Genomic DNA, 12,153 nt, shown 5'->3' on the forward strand with positions numbered 1-12,153 from the left:
AGGCGAACATCAAGCTTTCACTGTTAACCTGAAGCTAGGAGGTTATACATGTTTTCGATGCTGAGAATGTGTGCTAAAGCAATCCCATTTTATGTGTAATGCACTGTATTGGCATTGGCTGTACAGTAATTTTAGGGCTGACATGCCATTTATTGCACTTGTTACCTAGTGTTCGGGTATATGTTTGGCCCGATTCACAATAAGGCAAGGTATTCACAAATGTGACCCTTCTTTCTAATTCTACTTATTCCTCCCGGTTGTCACTCCCATCCTTCAGTAGTATTTCGCAGTGGAATTCCCACACTGGGGATAGGTCTGTGTGCTTAAAGGTGAATGAACCAATATACGGAAGTACATATTTACCACACATTTAAACGTACCCAATTAAATTGCTAACTTTATCATTTCATAAAGAATCTTACGGTTAATGTGAAATTTTTGTGTGCAGATACTACTGTTATCGCTTGTACTGGGAATGCTGTGTGTACACCTTTTCAACATACCCTAAAGAGTCATTACCTGATACTCTTACAGTGCCCGCACATATCTATGGAGTGAACAAGTCGCAGGCATGCCTTCTTGAGTCCCTGCGGAGTATCTGCCATTTATTGCAGCATTGTACTGTTTTGAAACAAGCACCCGCCATTTCCTCTTGTAACACACTGTTTGCTGCTTCTCACATGTTGTTTGCTTTTGCTGCTTGCATAATGCCACCATCGCCTACATTGCGTTTATTCTAGCCCTGAGTGTCTAGCACATATTGCAGTATTTTACCTCCACTTGTACTGTGTCTCTCTTGCAACCTGCACACTTATCACTTAACCTTCTGTAATGCACTGTTTGCTCCCTCATGTATTTTCAATAGTAGAAGTCTTGCAATTGTGTTACTGACATTGGTATAAATTATACCAAACTGAACTTTATGATGCCTTTAAAACATGAAGACACCTTTGGGTCATAATGGTTTCCTGGTGGATGTTGTGATGCTTTCAGTGGCATTGGACCCGGCTAAAGTTAGGGCAAAATATACTTCGGGGAAACAGTGCTATTTCTGAATGTTGGCACGTTTTGTTGGATGATATTGCATTAATATGTCAAAACATCCGAATGGACGCTCCTGAAAGTGATGTGGTTTACTGCATAATACTGCAATGCCTTTTAGGATTACATGTGTGAGTTAAACACATTGTATTTATGCCTGCAGAATTAAGAAACCTGCAATCACCCTTAAAATTATGTTTCCACTTGCCCTACACCATAGCTGTCCGTTGTCTCCAATATCCGTTATGGCTACGTTCACCCACCAGATCTATTAAGTTTTATTGCTTGAAGTTAAATTCGCATAGTTGAACTTCGCAGCAGATAGGTTAATTGGAAGGGAAATGTAAAAGAAGCTGCGATGGTTTACGGTTCGCCGTTCTATACTATAAACTATCGAATAATGTTCTGAAAACCTTTTGCAGCTGGCGCTTTATAGCTACCACTATTTATTAAGTCTGTACATTGAGCTGTTACGACTACTCAGTGGGTGCATTTATCAGTTTTGAACCTGTGGGTAGACGTTTGAAACCCCAGAGGGCTCTCTCCCCTCCATCACGATAATGTTTGTAACCTTAGTCCCATTCAGATATGTAGTACCAATCGCGGAAAGCATTTGCATCCCTTTGGGGTTGCTTTATTATTTAAAGTGCTAAATGCTGTCTTTAATGATTGTAGAGTTGATGTCTTGTAACCGAGACACCTTGGATTCAGGGGTACCTGCTAACCAGATACAAAGCTAGTTCACTACCGCAGCACTGGTCTATCGCTTGGTAAGAGAATACAATGGCTGCATTGGAAGTAGAGTTTAAAGCTATAGTATAAGCTATAGAAACCCGATATGTGTACGATATGGTAACTAGTGTCACCTACCAACTTAAAGAATTTACAAGGTGCAAATTAAAACCTCTATTCCTAGTATGAAAGTGCAGGTCCTACTTGGATCTTATCGGCAACTCATGTTAAATTCCATAATGAAGAAACTTCACGTGACGCAGTCCTCAGGCAAGGGACCCTAGTCCTCCAGCGCGAACTCGACCCCAAAAGTATGGGGCATATACATGAATCGTATCGTTTACAATAACCATGAACCCATGTGATATTAAAAGGAGGGCTACGGGGGCGTGGCTAGCAGCCTATGATGGCAGCCGCAGCTTAGAGAGGCTCCCGAGCAAAAGCGGCTTCCCACCAATATCCGACGTATTTATCCTGTCTTTGAAGGTGCCAGAAGGGGTGGAACGGTCCCGGGGTCCCTGCGGCACCCGGCGCGGTGTTTTGGGATCGGCGACGGCCAGACTGCAGACCCGAAGCGCCTGACGGAGCACGGAGAGAGGTGGGGCCCAGCGTCAGACTGAAAGCAGCGGAGTGGCAGACGGCCTAAAGCCGACCGGAAGTTGATCCGTGGCGGCTGTGATCGGCCGGAAGTCCCGGCCTGGCGGGCCCGCTGCCCGACCATCCGTGAAATACCCCCCGGGAGCCCGGTGGCAGAGGCGGGGCACCGCGACGTCCAGAAGTGGCCGGAGCGACTGTGGGATCGGGCCCGGAGGTGCAGAAAACGCCGTGGATCCGATACTCGGAGCCGCCATTTTGCACGCAGGGAGCATCACGTCCCTGCAGAGGCAGCCCTGGTGGTGCGGAGATCAGATCGACCTCCCGGGACCACGCACGGAGGTCAGCGGCCTTGGCACTCTTGCCTTCGGTGGCGGTCGGGCAGGAAGTGGCCGCAAACGGCGAAGACGCTGAGGCAGACGCCCCCCCCCCCCTCCTACTAAGACTTTCTGGAGGGCTGGTGGGATACTGGCAGCGCACACGCCGAGGGGACACAACTTCTCAACGGGGCACGATCAGGATCTTGACTGGAACTGCTGCGCCCCACCTGGTATAGGCTCGATGGACAGCCTGAGTTTCACCGCAGCAGGGTGAGCAACCATATCTACTCCTACACGTATGCATGACGCCCTGCCTGGCCCCGCGTGGTGATTGTGGACGGACCCAGTAATCAAGGGCACACGGAGGGTTATCGCTCTCCCTCCCTGTGAACTCCATTGCGGATCGGCGAGGGGCCGGCCCTCCTTGGCCCGAACACCACTCCTCGGGAGCGGGCTGCTACGCCAATACACACTGCATCATGGCACACAGGGGCCCCAGACAAAGCACTACCCAGGCCAAGCAGGACAAATTCGCCTATGACCGGCAGTCGCCTCCACAAGAGCAACGCAAGACGGCCGGGAAAACGACAGAGTCTGAAGGGACAAAAAATTGAAGATGTCCTGGCGGCATTGGCCCAGGTACAAGCGACGGTGGGAGCCACGGCCACCGAGGTCACCTTGATACGGGCGGACCTCCAAAAAATGTCTGAGAGGGTCAAGCAGGTAGAAGTTGTCACCAAATCGTTGGTCGAAGATGTCTCTGACCTACAAACGGCAATGGAACGACTGCAAGCGGACAACAAACTGCTTCGAGACAAACTGGACGACCAGGAAGGCCACTCCCGGCGCAACAACGTCCAAATTATAGGTGTACCAGAATCGGAAGATACGGGAGCGATGGACCTCTATGTGGAGGACCTAATAAAAACCAGACTCCAGCCTAAGGGACTGTCGAATTTCTTTTCGGTGGAGAGAGCCCACAGGGTGCCGGGGGGAAAGCCTAAAACAGGAGGCCCGCCTCGACCAATACTAGCGAGGCTATTCAATTTTAGGGACCGTGACGCCATCCTACAGGCCGCAAGAGTGGCGCCGGCCATCCAGATCCAAAACTCGAAAATAGCGTTTTTCCCGGATTATACGGCGGAAGTAGTTAGGAAAAGGAGGACGTTTCTGGAGGTCAAAAGGACGTTGAGGGAGAAGGAACTGCCATACTCGATGATATTTCCGGCCCGGCTGAGGGTTGTGGCGGACAGGAAGGTGTGGTTCTTCGATACCCCGGATGCTGCCTGGGACTGGCTTGAGGGGTGGCGCACCGTAGACCGGCAGCGGAAAACACACAGACAGACCCAAGACCGTGGAGGAACCAGCGGGACAGGCTCACAAGCATCCGGTCGAGGTGGAGCGGAGGGCTCACCAGCACATGGTTTCACAGACCCCGGCGAAGAAGAATGACCCCCTACACTGAGAACGACTTCGGTGGCGGTCGCTGACAGTTGGCGCACCGTTCCGGGGTTGCAAGTGGACTCTGGCAACACTACCCCGGAAGCACGCAGGGATGCCGCCTGCTCGGAGAGACACTCTCCCCCCTACACGCAAGTACTCTGGTTATGGGATGGGTAAAGCACTCTGCTCACTTGGGGGGGCGGGCAGTTGGAAGTCCGTTAGGCAGGGATGCAGGGCGGGGGGGTTGGGGACGGGATTGTTTTTTTAGAGTTGGGAACACACTTGTACGGTCACAGACGAAGCCTAGGCTTCCACATGAGTCAATTTTAGGCGGGAGGAGAGGGCGGGAATGTAGAGCCCCCAGGAGGTCCTCCGGATCTTTCATATGCAACTATGCACCCGGTACCCATGCCACACTTTCCCGTCGCTACACCATTAACTCCAGAGTATCCAATGGCAGGCGTTTCAATTCCTGGTAGGAATAATGTAGATGTTGAGACACAGTGCCCTGCCTTGCGCATTATGACCTGGAACGTGAGAGGGCTTGGGGACAAGGTTAAGCGGGGGTTGGTCCTCACCGCGCTTAGGAGAAAGAAACCCACCATAGCACTACTGCAGGAAATGCATTTAACAGGGGGAGCTACCAAAGCCTTGGATAGACGAGGCTACAAGATGATAGTCCACTCGGATTTCACGTCCGGCTCCAGAGGGACCGGAATCCTGATACAGAAAAACACACGATTTATCCCCCTAATTACTAAAACTGATGACCAAGGCTGTTTCGCAGCCCTACAGGGGCAGTGGGAGGGGAAGCTCCTCAACTTAGTTTCAGTATACATTCCACCGGCATTGCACTCGGTACACCTCCCTAAACTGGGTGATTTTATTCTGACTCTCCCTGAGGGGGAGGTTATCCTTGGAGGGGACTTTAACGCAATACTAGATACCCAACTAGACAGGTTCCCAATACCAGCCCCCAAGTGAGGGATCCCCCGCCTCCAACGCTTCTTAACAGCCATGGGCCTGACTGATATCTGGAGGTACCTCCACCCCAGCACAAAACAATACACCTTCCATTCCACAGTACATGGGAGTTTGTCGAGAATAGACTACTTTCTGACCCTGGGAGACGGTCTCCAGCATGTAGATGCAATGACAATTCACCCTCGTGGGATCTCAGATCACTCCCCACTTACTCTCACACTCTCTTCTCAGACACGAACGCACAGACGCATGTATCCCTTACAGGCTTCTTATCTCAAAATTCCCCAGGTCCGTAAAGCTCTCAAAAAGGCAACAACACAGTATTTTACCGAGAATATACACTCCGTACGCTCCTCCGAGGTAATATGGGAGGCATATAAAACGGTCCTGCGGGGACAAGCCATAAACACCATCACAGGTTCCAAACGTGAACGTTCTCAGGAACTAGATGGTCTGGACTTGACTTTGCAGGAGTTAACGACGGCGCACGAACGACGCCCCACTCCTTCCGCCCTGCACGCACTGACACTGCAACAGCAGCTATATAACGACCACCTACGTATACATGTAAAAGGGCATCTAACGGACACTCGGAATAGGATCTACGAGGTGGGTGATAAGGCGGGGAAACTACTGGCGTGGCTTGACAAGCGGGAAGGGAGTTCTAGGGGAATCCAACGTCTGAGGGACGAAAATGGAGTGCTGCGTACTAACCCGGAGCAAATAGTGGAACTGCTTGCTGCCCACTTTGAACGGGTGTACACCCCTGACCATGTAGTAACCTCGGAAATGGCCAGAGAAGTACTAGCGCCGATCGAGGTCCAGACACTGTCCTCGGAGGTGTCCTGTGAGTTAGAGGCAGATATCACCGCTGATGAAATACAACTGGCTATTCGTGCTTTAAACCCGGGTAAGGCTATGGGGCCTAATGGGATACCTGTAGAATGGTATCAAGCAATGCCTGAGACCCTCAGTTTACATCTGCTGGAAATGTTTAAAAAATGTCTGGAGAAGGGTACACTCCCACCAGACCAAAGAGCAGCAACTATAGTGGCTATCTCCACACCAGGCAAACCACCTGAAGACTGTTCCTCGTACCGCCCCATCTCGCTGCTTAACGCAGAAGCTAAAATACTCGCTAAACTCCTGGCGATGAGGGTCTTGCCCCATTTGTCATCTCTTATACACCCGGATCAGTCCGGGTTTATGCCACACAGAAATACAGAGTTAAATCTGCGCCGCCTACACGGGGTGCTGTCCAGGGCGGATTCGGTAACGTCCCAGGCAGTGATATTAGCCCTTGATGCTAGGATGGCTTTTGTCCTGGTAGAGTGGACGTACTTGTTTGAGGCGCTGTCGCGCCTGGGATTTGGGCCCCGCTTTATTGCATGGGTCAGGCTGTTGTACACTGACCCGGTGGCCATAGTGGTGGCCAATGGCCATATCTCGCGGATGTTTGCATTGGGGAGGGGTACGAGACAAGGCTGTCCCCTCTCACCCTTGTTGTTTGCGATCTCGCTGGAACCCCTCGCCACGCTTATTAGAACCTCGCCCCTACTTAAGGGCATCTGCTGGAGGGAGGGCTGGGAGGACCGGCTGTCTCTATATGCGGACGACATGCTGATATACCTAACTAATCCTGATGATTGAGTGCCAGCCCTGTTACAGCTTTGTGACGCCCATGGCAGGATATCCGGATATACACTTAATTGGAATAAATCAGAATTATATGTTCTGAAGGGGCAGGTTCCGGCCCTCGATGCGGGCTGCCCTCTGCAGATAGCGGGCTCGTTGTTCAAGTACTTAGGCATTCATGTTACTAGAGACCCCGCAGAGTTCATTGACAAAAATCCGAAGCCCCACTTAGATAGGCTCAGGCAGGACGTCAAATTTTGGTCAGAACTCCCGCTAACGCTCTTGGGGCGAGCTGCACTTTATAAAATGATGGCCCTGCCCAGATTTTTGTATGTCCTCGAGAACACGCCTTACCCGGTTGCCCCTAAATTCTTTCAAACGGTCGCTGCATTGGTCTCTAACCTTCTATGGGGGAATCACCCCGCACGCATCGCCCAATCAAAACTACATAGAGGTTGGTTTGATGGTGGTATTGCCCTACCCAACTTAAAATTATACTACTGGGCGGCGCACCTTAAACCCATCAACCACTGGCTCCACGCTTCCCAAGTCGAACCAGCGTTCCAGGCCGACAGGGGACAACTGGGCACTGACAGCTTGCTAGCTCCGCTATACGACCGCCGTAAAGTTCGCGCTTTAGTGGGACCCACCAAATTAACAGTCACGCTCTGGCATGCGGCGACAGCTGCTCTGGGATGGAAAGGGAAAATCACCAAGCTGACTCCACTGTGGGACTCTCGAGTCCTCGGCCACATGAGGAACAGCAAGGGCTTTTCACACTGGGACACTATAGGGATCTCCACGGTAGGAGATCTTTGGGAGAGGGGAGGAGTGATACCCTTCAATAGGCTGAAAGAATTATATGACCTCAGTGAAAGGGAACTTTACAGATATATCCAGATACGACATGCATTGCTAGCGGTTCTGCCCGTAGACACAGACTTGCCTGAGTCCTCCCCATTGGAGGATCGCCTTCTTACTGAATTCATGGTTGAACGCGCAACATCCCTTACCTATCGCAAATTACTCAAAAATTTACCAGACCCAACACTGACATTAAAGACAAAGTGGGAGGGGGACACTAGTGAGATGGATGAACATGAGTGGAATGAGGCGCTGGCGTCACCTAGGGAGGTCGGCATCTCTGCAAGACTACGACTAGTGCAGTTGAAAATACTACACAGAGTATACTATACAAGAACAATGTTGCACCGTATTCACAGGATAGAACACCCTTACTGCCTTCGTGGATGCGGGGAGGAGGGTACATTCTTTCACACCATATGGGATTGCCCCCGAATTCAGGAATATTGGAGACAGGTACTACGCACAATCTCACAAACACTAGAAATAACACTATTACCTGACCCGAGGAGGTGCCTTCTAAATGTATGGGAACCTACAGATCTCTCCAGACATGGACGAATTTGGGTTACGGTAGGACTGATGGTAGCAAAGAGAGATGTCGCACAGCGTTGGGGGGTGCCGGAAGGGCCGACCAAGTCGCAATGGTGTTTACATATGGATAAGGTAATGGTGACAGAAAGGGCGGTGTACTCTAACCGTGCCTGCCCGGGGAAGGGAATAAAATTTGGTCCAAATGGAATATATACAGAGGCGAGATTTGTGACCCCTTGCCGGACGATGAACTGGATGAGTCGGATGAAGAAGGGGAGGAGGGATAGCGGAATGAGTATTCTGTGAGCGTAAGGGAGCCGGGGATTGGGGGAGGGGACTTTTTCTACATTGCCTCGCAAACCTGCCAGACCGGAAGTGCATGGAGCTCCACTTTAGGGGCCTAAATGCTTGGACACAGATTTGATCCTCATGGGGTATGGCGCGACTATAGAAGAATCTGTCATGGGGCACCTAGGCGAGATACTTACGGATGAGTAGTATTGCACTATAAATGACCACATTATTGTTCCCAACGGTTAGTTTGTTTGTTTTTTGTTGTAAAAATGGGAAATCAAAAACCATTCTTTTCTGCAAAACTGCGGTACATACGGCACCTCGTTCTTGTGTCAAATGAAAAGCACTATATATTGTTGAATAATCCTCCAGAGTCTATCTGGTGATACATTGAGAGTATAACTGTGCTATAGCGGCCAGCCCATCGGGTTGTAGGCATTACGCAGTGTAATTGAATGATGCAATAAAAGTTTTTGATTTAAAAAAAAAAAAAAAAAAAGGAGGGCTACGACAAAATTCAACTGCTTCAATTAGAGTTGTGTTCTTAAATTACGTTAAAATTCAACCGCCACAATTTGGGTTGTGTTCTAAACATTACTACAGATGTTGCCGGATCCTGTATCAGATGTTTTATGTGGCACCAGTTATATTACATGACCATCTCCCTTGGACTGGTGGAGCTAAGAAATTTTCCCAGAAGCACCGACGTTTCGCGTCCTCACCAAGACTCGAACCAGATCCCCAGGTAACATAGTCGAACCCAATGAATAGACCCCACATGCAAGAACAGTGAACGAAGCTAATCTATTGCTGGAATCAAATTTGGCTCAACATGCGTGTTGATATCCAGTGACGTTAAAGGGGCAGAATTAGCTTCATTCGCGCCTATAGATAGAACTATTCTATTGAATAAACTCCCTTTAACCAGGTTTAGCTTGATCGCAAACCTAACTGCTTATGCCCCAATATTAACCCAGGACGAGACACAACTACTCCCCCGGAAAGTAAGTAACGAAAATGTACTGCTCTCGAAAATGTACTGCTCTCACCGAAGAATATACAAGTAGTACAGGCCGAAAGAATTTTAACGACTTTGTTTCTGAACAAACGGTTATAAATGGAATCAGGTCGCTCATGTTTCACAATTCCAAGGAGAGATGGTTGCTAGCTCTGCGATAATTCATTTTAGTGGTAGCATGGCACCCTACAACGGCGCTTTCTATTCTATGCGACAGCACTATACAACCACGCACTTTCAACCAGGCTGAACAAAAGGAGTGGCCTAATACCGTATTACTCAAAAGCGCTTGCAGACTTTATGGGTGTCACGCATCGCTATACATGAAACTACACCCTCACTTTATGAGGGTCACGCATCGCTATACATTAAACTACACCCTCACTGGAGATGAAGGCCAATAAAGAGACCAGTGGGCGGAGCTGCACTACATATGTGCATATGTTCACCCATCTAAAATACTACACATGTACGTTTTATTGCACATCACCCCGGTGGCATGGTCATTTCCATGTTTCTCCCACCTAGCCCACGTCTCACACACTGAATAATCCACCTCTTGGTGCAGGACTATCACTTGTACCGTCTAGCTGACAATACCACTCACACAAGACAGCCCAGCATATGCAGCACAACACGCCCCAGCTTCCCTGTGAATACACCCGTGTCAGAACGGAACCCTGCACATATATGTCAGCTGACATCCTTTGTACCACGCAGCAAAAGTGCACAATCAACCTCAGCCTTCGTCCCCCGTGATCGGACCCTGAACAGAACATCTCCTCCCAACTCGCTGCTAGTAGTGACCACTGAAAGACCGGGGTGCCGCAATGTGCACGAGGAGGCAGGCCGCACCCCCGACTGAGTGCTCCGGGTTCGGATGGGAGTGCAGCCCCCCCGAGCCCTCGCGGTGCATGACCAGCAACAAGCGACCTGGAATGAATGACAACATCCAGTCGATCCAACCAAACGCTGCACCTCCCGGCACTAACCACAACACCCGTAACGCCCGAGGAACACCCGAGGAACCCTGCATGGATCGCACACCGGAAATTCGCCATTTGCCACCAAGACGAGGCTCGAACTCGCTACATCAAATCTGAAGACCGATGCCCAATCCCCTACGCCACTGGGTTACCACATGAGCAACATCCACACAGTTTAACATAAGTGTCCCAAAACGCAATGCATTTCTCTCCCGCAGGGGCACGACCCACCAGCTACACTTATGCATTTCTCTACCGCAGGGACACGAAATTATGAAAATGTCACACAATCTGAAGCCTTGGCAGCTATGCATTTCCCTAAAGAGACACGTGTTGAATGGAACCAGTGTAGAAGGGAATTTGTGTAGAATGGATCAGCAAGTAACTCCATATTGTGTTTCTCAAACATAGGGTGCCTTTTAGTCGAGCACTTAAATTATTTGTATTTAAAGCTACCTAGAAAGCAACATTGTGCTTGTGCGAATCCTTAGTCAAAATAATCACCGTGCCTGAATAGTAAGCGCTCTACCAACTGCTCTTTTCAACACCGACACATGGGGAGCAATTCAATAGCATTCCAAAACAGACGAGCCGTGATGAGATAATAACAGTTCGCATCCGAAGATAAACCAGAATGAGGAATAACAAGTCTTGGATGTGGAAACACGACACTTGGGGCTAATGAATATCGATGAGTGGGGATAGAGAATAACTATACAAAGGCGCTCTGCTTCCCCGTACACTGCCGTGAAAGCCTAGGGCATGGGGGATAACACGCCCACAGCAATGACTCACTACTCGAGTCTGCGCAGTGGCGTGCAGGAATGTAGCGCAACGATGTAACCAACGAAACCGCATGCAACCTCCACGCAATTTCCCATAAGTGGCCCGAAAACGCTATGCATTTCTCTACCGCCTGGACACGAACCCACACAGCTACACTTCCCCGGCGCATCATCGCAGATTCTCGGCAATGTAGCGCAACGATGTATCCAATGAAACCGCATGCAATCTCCACGCAATTTCACCCAAGTGGCCCGAAGACGCTATGCATTTCTCTACCGCAGGGACACGAACCCACACAGCTACACTTCCCCGGCGCATCATCGCCGATTCTCACCAATGTAGTTCACTTAAGTGGCCCGAGATTGCTGGACCCTCCCACTGCCCGACACCAGACCAGCACCCCAAAGACACACTACGTGGCGAATCATTATCCTTGCCCTCATTGCAGTCATACAACAGAAACCTCGGGCGTTTAGCGGGCGTACCGTTCCCAAACCAATGCATGCCCATCGAACAGCAAAACGTCAGAACAGAGCAGGCCCTGCAGGGATCTGACCGGAAAGAAAAGGGTTCATAGTGATAAGGAACGCTCGGGAACGTGAAGTACAAACGTTTCCTTCTGTTTTAAAACGCGCACTGACGCAGCAACATTGATAAGACAGGCAAGCTGTTCTTTTTCATGAAACATTGTTCGGTCCCCATGATCTCGAGCGAACCATGAGGTACGGACGCATATAAACGAACATCCAGCGTGTCTCAGCTGAAGTGGCGCCTGAAACTCAGCCTGACCGGGAAAACATGTATCCTCTGAATCTATAAAGGATCAGGGCGCTAAGGGAGCTCGGTGAGGCCTCTGAGCGCTATCGCGTGCACACAGTTCTGCCACAGAAAGACGCTATTAATTTGCACTGATTGAAAGGCA

The sequence above is a fragment of the Lissotriton helveticus genome, chromosome 2_1 (genome assembly GCF_964261635.1).
Source record: "Lissotriton helveticus chromosome 2_1, aLisHel1.1, whole genome shotgun sequence".
In the NCBI taxonomy this organism is placed as follows: Eukaryota; Metazoa; Chordata; class Amphibia; order Caudata; family Salamandridae; genus Lissotriton; species Lissotriton helveticus.